We start from the raw sequence: 7904 nt of genomic DNA on the forward strand, positions 1-7904 counted from the left end.
CTGTCTACTTATATCAGTTAGTTTAGCTAAATAGAGATGTCACTTACATACATCAAACCAGCCTTGTTTGTAACTAGCATTATAATGAAACTCTTCAGTAAATGTTTATAAAATAGATGCACTTGGTTTTACGTGGGTAACTAAAACATGAATAGAGTTCTCCATTATATACCATTTTAGAATATACACAGAAATTTTCATAGGGTATTTTCAGGTCCTTGTTTATTGTTACTGTTTAAGACTAAGGATCTGGTGATACTGGGGCCAAAGGGCCATGATCTCATCACATGCATGTTCTGCTACACAAGAGAACACATGTATGGAGGCTGCATTGTATTTAGACAAACTCTTAGAGCTAGAAAAACAATCACACAACTTTTATGGTGAGCTGAGCACGCTTGATCGTAGTAAAATCATGTTACTTTACAGAAACGTTCCTCAAAGCAGAGCTATGTTTCAGTATGGTTGAAAAAAGTGGGACTTTAAACAACACAGGCTTGTAAGGTGAAATAAAATATTAATATGCAACTATATGAAAGACTCCATGGTGTTATATTATAAAAAACAAGCAGAAGAGAAACTTTAGTTCAGTTCTAATTTAAAATATTTATTATTCTCAAAGTGTTCTTATGAGGATGATCTTGTTTCAGTACTAGTCTGGCAGAAAAAGGTGTGTTAGTGAAAGCAATCAGCTTGAAATGCCAGAAAATAACAAATTACTCTACTGTAGATTAGACTGCTGTTTTAACATGTCATTATTTGACTATTAAAGTTAAATTTGGAGGGAAGGTAAAATCCTATATATACTCCTAAGTGATGTCTCTATAGTACTATCTATCAAATATGGCTGTTTTTCCTTCCATTTAAACCGTTATCCTATGTTCCACACAGCGAAGTAATGTCACTCACTCTCTATAAAATTTCCCATGTGGCCAAGTAATTTAAGTATGCCATCACCAGAGCAACTCTGCAGCTGAAAATATACTGCTATTAAATCCAGAGAGAATAGATCACTAATTGCAGCTTAATATTGGAGATGGACATGAAATACTGAGCGAGCCATCAGAGAATGCACTAGTAACCCAAACTTGTGTTATAATTGAAAAGACAAAAAACTGTTTATATCTTCATGAATGACTTTTATAATTACAGTAGCTAAGAACTTGCTAAAGCTAAGTAAGATAAGGACTGCTACTTCCATTGCAGACTTCCATTGCTTAATTATTATTTAAGCTAAGAAAGAAGTGTTTTCCCTAAAACCTACCCTTCCTTGTATGGAATGTCGCACTGGGTATGTTTCCCTGTATGAAAGTTGAACCAACAGAACATGTGACAAGATACAGCATGTGTGGAACATCACAGGAGATAGTTCCTTCTCCCTGAAGGATTGCAATATAGATGAAAGATTACATAAGCAACACGTTCTGAAGCTGTCTGTTCCATGAGAGCCATTGCCAAGGAAGAAGAATGTAGGGTATCACCTCCTAGGTCTCTACCATCTCCCCAGGAGTGTGAGTCAGTGATGAGGAAGGTGTATGCATGTAGCAGGTTTTTGGTTTTACTGCAGAAATTCATATTTTGGAGTCCTTTACATCTCTTTCCAGCTGTAGTTTCCAGAATAGGCTGACATTTTATAACCAACATACACTTCAAGTGGTAGTCACTTAGGTAAGGCAGTTTATTTCCTGTAACATCACTTGCACAATTATTGCCTCTTGAAGTAGGACTATTTATGAATTGATTTAGAACAACTGTTTTTATTACATCTTTAGGCTTCATCTTATCAATTTTATGTATAACCTTTCTTTTAGCTGAATTGCATGTGGTTTAGGGTATGTTCTGAATCCCCCACTGACCTCCCCTTTCCCTCTTTTCTTACTAATTCTGTATCTTCATTCTCAATGTAAACTTCTTGAATTGAAAAAAAGTAAAAGAGAAGAAGGAATGTTGTGTATGAAATTCACTATCCTTTTAGCAAAATAGGGAGAGTACCATGATTTCTCAAACCCAAAATAAGTTGAAACAAAAGGACCTGGTTATTATTGAAATGCAACTCTTTCTTTCAGTATCTAGATCAGTCCTGTGGGGTTTTGTTTGCTGTGACCTTAGATTTCTTCACATATCCACATTCTTGAAATATTTTGATTTTTGTATGCTGGTTCTCAATAAGTATCTTTTCACGTGATTATAATCAATCTCAGTAGTGCTGCCAATGTACTGAAAATAACATTTCTATTTTTTAAAGGCAGTTAATTCAACATAACCAAGGTGTTCTCTTATTTTCCCTTTTTTCATATTGAGATTTTAAAATCAAATATGGATTTTTTTTTCTTCATGTTATTTCTCAAGTAGGTTTTTTTCCTAATTTATTATTTTCTTACATTTACCATTTTCACATTAATTTTAAAGACTGTTTTTGTATTAGGCTAATTCAAACAAAGCAACAGAACTAGTATAGATTCATGATAAGTATTCCTTTCTAGAACTACATTAAGTAATCCCCTCAGCTAATAAAAAAATGAAGTCACAGTATGCTGACTATGACAAATCGAACAGTTCTTCATTGGATTCCTGCTGAGAAAAGTGGACAGCAGGGATGATCTACTGCAGATCATAAGAAAAAGTGTGATATTTCTGTTGTCCTTTCTCATAATTTGGTCATCTTTGGAAAAGCCTTTTTCATTTCAAGCATTCATGAATTGAGATGCAAAGAGAAGTAATCCTTTCCTTCCCTATCTTGGGCAAGGCAATTTCAAATAAATTCCAAACATTTTGAGGATTTCTTCCTTTTCCTCCTCTTGTTCAAAATTTAAGTGTTTAATTTCTCACCATTTGCCATGAAGGATGTTTTCACAGCTAGATATCTATATTCCCTGGCAATACCTCCCCACAGTGCAGAACTAGCTGGCTGAGAAGCTGGTGTGCAGCTCTTCAAAGCAGTGTTGGGATCCCTCTCCTTCAAGTTTGGGCCCAGTGCCACAGTGATTCAGATCTACTCCTTCTCCATCCATTCTCTCTAGTCAATTACATTCCATTTTGCACTTTTTCTTGTCTTTCTGCTTAGGGCTGAATCAAGGTATGTTTTCAACCTTTTCTTGAGTATAATGTTTACAGTTTCTTTCAAAGGAAGGCCAAGGGGCTCCTGTCTTCTTGTTCTAGAGTCTCGGACTGAAAGAAACAACAGAATGTGTAATGCTAGTGTTAGAGCTGACAATGTTTTGTTCTTTAAGGTAGAAACTCTATCTCAACTGTAGTGCTTTGCTGTTAAAAATTTAAAAAATTAAAAATTAACCACTTAAATATTACACAAATATTTTTGCAAGCCAAGGCTGTTCCATTACTTCAGCAGATTTGGCTGACAAGGTTTCATAGTGACTACTTTTCATACTGTTGTAATAAGCCTTTCCTATTTAGATTATTTCTCATATTCTTAGCCTTTTATGCATTCTCACAATCAGCTTTTCCTCAACATTTATCATTCAGGTGTTTCTACCTTAATATAGATTCTAGTGAGATACTCCATCAGACTGGAGAGTCAAAGTGCTCAGAATGTCTTAAGCAAACACCATTTGTTGTTGATAATTTAAATGGGCTCTAGTCTTTCATTACTGTATCTACAGGTCTATGAAACTGGAAGAGATTTAACAGAAAACTCATTGTAGAAATTACATAAGCTTTTAAAATCCAAACCAATTTTGATCTCGAATTCTGTGCCCAGAGAAAGGATAACTGTAATGAATTTCCTACCTCTGTGCAGTTACAAAATGTTTCTTAAATTTAACCAAACATGCCAATTCTCATCTTACTGCTTTTTATCTTTGTATAACTAAATAAAATCACAGCATTCTGAGGTTTGGGTTGTTTTCCCTGGGACAACACTCTCGTTTATTTTCAGCTTCACAAAGCATTTGGTTAGAACAGCCATACTTTCTCTTGTTAAAGATATCTAAGAGGACTGTGATTTTTAAAGAGCTCCATGTGTACCCAATTATGAAACCAATTAATTTAGTCAAAGATTAGATTAACTGCCATCTGTGGCCTGATTGTTTCATAAATTTGAGTACTTCTGATCGAAGTTGTCATAAACAGTCTTACCCAGCATGTGACAAATCAATGTCAGCCAAGGATGTCTCCATATGAAGAGAGTTCATTATTAAGTGTTCCATATTATTACATAACTTCTATCACCATTCTTTATGGCATTTATTATTTGGGATATGTTTTACTTGTTTCACTAGAAGTGAAACCGTGGAGCTTGCTTATAAAATAATGCCACTGTTACTTATGTAATAGATAATACAAAAACCATGTCTAGGATGAGATGATAAACTTACCCACAGTGGAGGAGAAAAGCCGAGGGGAAGGCATGAAATAAAGCAAGCTGGAGAAACAAATAAAGCAGAAGCATGAACTCAGATTGGCCCTCATGATAAGACCTTTCATGGATATACAGCTGGTCACCAAACAGGCCGTGCACTTATTCAATTTTTTGATTTTGCTTTTCTTTTTTACACTTCTCAGAGCTGCTTCATTCAGTATATGATGTTCAGCTGTTCTATCCAACATGGGAATTGACTATATCATCCACAGCTAGAATTTACTGTGGGAAGCACATCTGTGCTCTGACTAGAGCAGAGAAAATGAGGTAGTAGATTCATCTAAAGATAGAACCTTAAACAGTGGTGGAGATTGTAGACATGGGAAAATGGTCACCCTTTTGATCATCTGGAAAGATAGTTCCTCTTAGTTACAGAGGTATTCAGCCAAGGAATAATATGCCATGGAGCAGAGAAATGCATGTAAAACAAATCCTTCTGAACCAGTATGCTTCCTTAAAATACATCATCTGGAAAGATAGTTCCTCTTAGTTACAGAGGTATTCAGCCAAGGAATAATATGCCATGGAGCAGAGAAATGCATGTAAAACAAATCCTTCTGAACCAGTATGCTTCCTTAAAATACCAGTTTATATTCTTGAAAACAACAAAAACACCTTAAAGGTGAAGAACAGTTCAATTCCATGCAGAATCCAGATCACCTGCAATGGATTTTTCTCTCTCAAAAGTCACACACACACACACACATATATATATATATACATATACATAAATATCCTTATGTACACATACTAAACCCAGTAGCAATTCCTTGTCATACAAGCAAAGCTCAGGATGAAAATTAAAGTCAAAAGAAAGGAATGTTGAACCATATTCTTATGCATTTTTCTTTCTTCACATTCCCTTGTATAAATATGACAAAAATTACACATGGATGAGTGGGATCTTACCAGTGCAGCAAAAGTATGCAAAGAAAGGGTATTATGACAGTTTTTCCTACTGCCTATTGAGAAGAAACACAGCTTTTTTTGATAGGCAAGAGTAGCCAGAGAAAGATGTTGTAAGGAGATCCTCTTGGTACAAGGTATACAAACCTTTAAGCGCCGTAAGCTTCTTGAAGTTCCATTTTAGAGAACTTTCTTTTAATTTTGGTATAGCTTGCTTAAGAAATGATGACTTAAAAATCATCTTTCCTCAAAATATTAAGTGATCTGGTAGTCCTCTTGCATCTTTCGCTGAGGAGGAGTGAGGACCCTGGAGTTTATGGAGAGGTTGTTTGGAGATCTGCTCACTCTCCTCTAACATAACTAATGCTCCTATCTCTAGCACATACTGTAGGCTTTTAGGCAGTATCAGCAGCTTTATTATTAAAAAAAAAAAATCCTGACAAACAACAAAACAATGAAGAAAACCCAAAACAGAATACAAAAAAGCCCTGTGATATGCCATCTTTAAAAGGATCAGAGCAAAGGAAAATATATTCAAAAATTACCAAGTACAAGGGCTGACAAATGCAAAACACAAGCTCATCACTCCCTAAATTAGGGCTTGTGGTGGTTTCATCTGAGCCAGCAACCGATGTGTTCAGAACCTAGCCCCATACCAGCCACTGGAAAAAAAAATTACCCCAGATGAAACCAACACAGCTATAATCAATATCTGTTTCATTTTCTTTCCTTTCTTCTAAAAGAAGAAAGTTCTCTAAAAGAGACTCATTTCAGATTAGAAAATAGAACACAAAGGCTATTTTTATCTAACCTGATTACCCAAGCTTAGAGCTACACCCAGGCCCATTATGATAGTCAATTGAACTTTTTGTACATAGCTTACTCTATGTTATGCTTTGTTAATAGATCTGTGACTGGGTACAGGAAGAACAACTACTTCTCTCTACTGCTCTGAGTGTTGCACTCTGCTCAGGTGAAGTCCATAGGCAGAAGGGGGAAGTTTCCCTGGGGGCAGTAAACCATATTCACCTGGGAGAAGGTGTCAGTGTGAAGTAATAGGATTAGTACAATAAGTGATTCCTTTACTGCTTGATGAGAAAAATTCTTGCCTTTTTAGGAGGATGAGAAAGAGTCTGAGGAAGAGAACATAGTGAGTTTCTATAGGAAATAAATTTGTGAAAGAGTTAGGGCTGAGTTGCAGTAGTATTAATACTGAAATAGTCAAGTCTTAGAGGGAATAGAAAGATTTTTTTTCTTTGTTGACGCATTTGTACAGACTGTATTTAGTCTGGGGAATTTCTGAGTAAGAAAAATTAACTTCAAGGAAGGGTTCCGTCCTCTACAGGCTTAGCAGGTACGGGATAGATATGTTCTCAGACTATTTTTAAAATGTGTCTCAGTATTTCTGAATTTACACTTGTTACAGATATTGTTTGTTCTACTTTTCTGGGATTATAAATCTGTCATATTTTTTGGTAACTTCATCTTTAAGAAAAGGGGAAACTGAGATAATGTCAAGCTTCTAGCTGAACTTGGGTTGTTTTTTTAGTATAAATTAAAGTCTTGGTCCTCCCAGGATGTTTATGTGGACAAGTGTTTGCTCTTCCAATAATTCTATCCTAACTTATTGTTTGGGATTAGGTGTCTTACTCGACTGCAAGTAAAAAATAAATATCTTTGTGTTGTTATTTCATTACCAAGCTCCATGTCTGAAGATAATTGTCTTTTGTCATCCTTTAACCATTTTTTTTCACTTTTTCCAAGGTGATCATTGAGTAAAGCTTTGTTTAAACCATGCAAAACTAAGGCTATATATGGTATCTCTTTTTCCTGGAGAAAAGTTGATAATAAACTTGAAATATAGCAGGCACAGGGATAGTTCCCTACCCCTGGAAGGAAATGCAGTGAGTACTTAGCAACCTGAACAATTTTTAGAGAGTAAAGATCAAACTATGGATTTATAGGTGCCTTTGCTGATGCTGTAACTGTTGTAACCACATCGTCTCAGTATGAGCAGAACAAACTACATTTATGGAAACCTGGGAGTTTTTAAAAACTGCTAATAATGTCATTTCCACTTTTTATGACATTTTGGAGAATGTTTAGTAAACACAAAGGTGTAGAAGTGTTTTTGTATGAATTCAGTAAACATAAAACATTCCATGCTGAGCAATCATTTTCAGAAACAAGTGTCTAATTGTTTACAATGAGAAATAGGATTATACTAATTCTGGCTTATATTTTCTTATTTATTTATTGTGATTTTTAAAATATGCTTTAATAATACCAACTGAATGTATTTACAATTCTTTAAAAATTAACATTTTAATTAAACTGCACTGAAATTATGTCCTTGTAAATATTTACTGAGAAAACTTCTCACTGGGGTGAGGACAGGAAACATAAACACTGTACAATTATGGCTGGAATTACTGCAAACCTAAGAACAGTATCTGTTTAGCAATAGAGGTAAGAAATGGTACAAATTGTTACATGAAGGAAAAGAAAAAGGGAAATGAAATGGTTTTGTATAAATAGGCTATTGCTTAGAAACATATCAATCTCAAATTACAAACTGATTTCTAAATAAAGTTCAAACTGGTGTCACAGCATTGAAAAA

At 35.0% G+C, this 7904-nt stretch overlaps 1 long non-coding RNA gene across 1 annotated transcript; it reads right to left on the reverse strand.

The window, feature by feature from the left end:
• Positions 1-821: 821 nt before the first annotated feature.
• Positions 822-6272, reverse strand: LOC148184115 (uncharacterized). Its single transcript, XR_015772726.1, has 4 exons — positions 6168-6272; positions 5432-5591; positions 4335-4381; positions 822-3168 (listed from the first exon to the last, which is right to left on the reverse strand). It is a non-coding gene; the product is annotated as an uncharacterized LOC148184115 (long non-coding RNA).
• Positions 6273-7904: the final 1632 nt, after the last annotated feature.

The sequence above is a fragment of the Pseudopodoces humilis genome, chromosome 6, assembly GCF_049639895.1.
Source record: "Pseudopodoces humilis isolate 2021_Gansu_Grassland_sample_001 chromosome 6, ASM4963989v1, whole genome shotgun sequence".
Lineage (NCBI taxonomy): Eukaryota > Metazoa > Chordata > Aves > Passeriformes > Paridae > Pseudopodoces > Pseudopodoces humilis.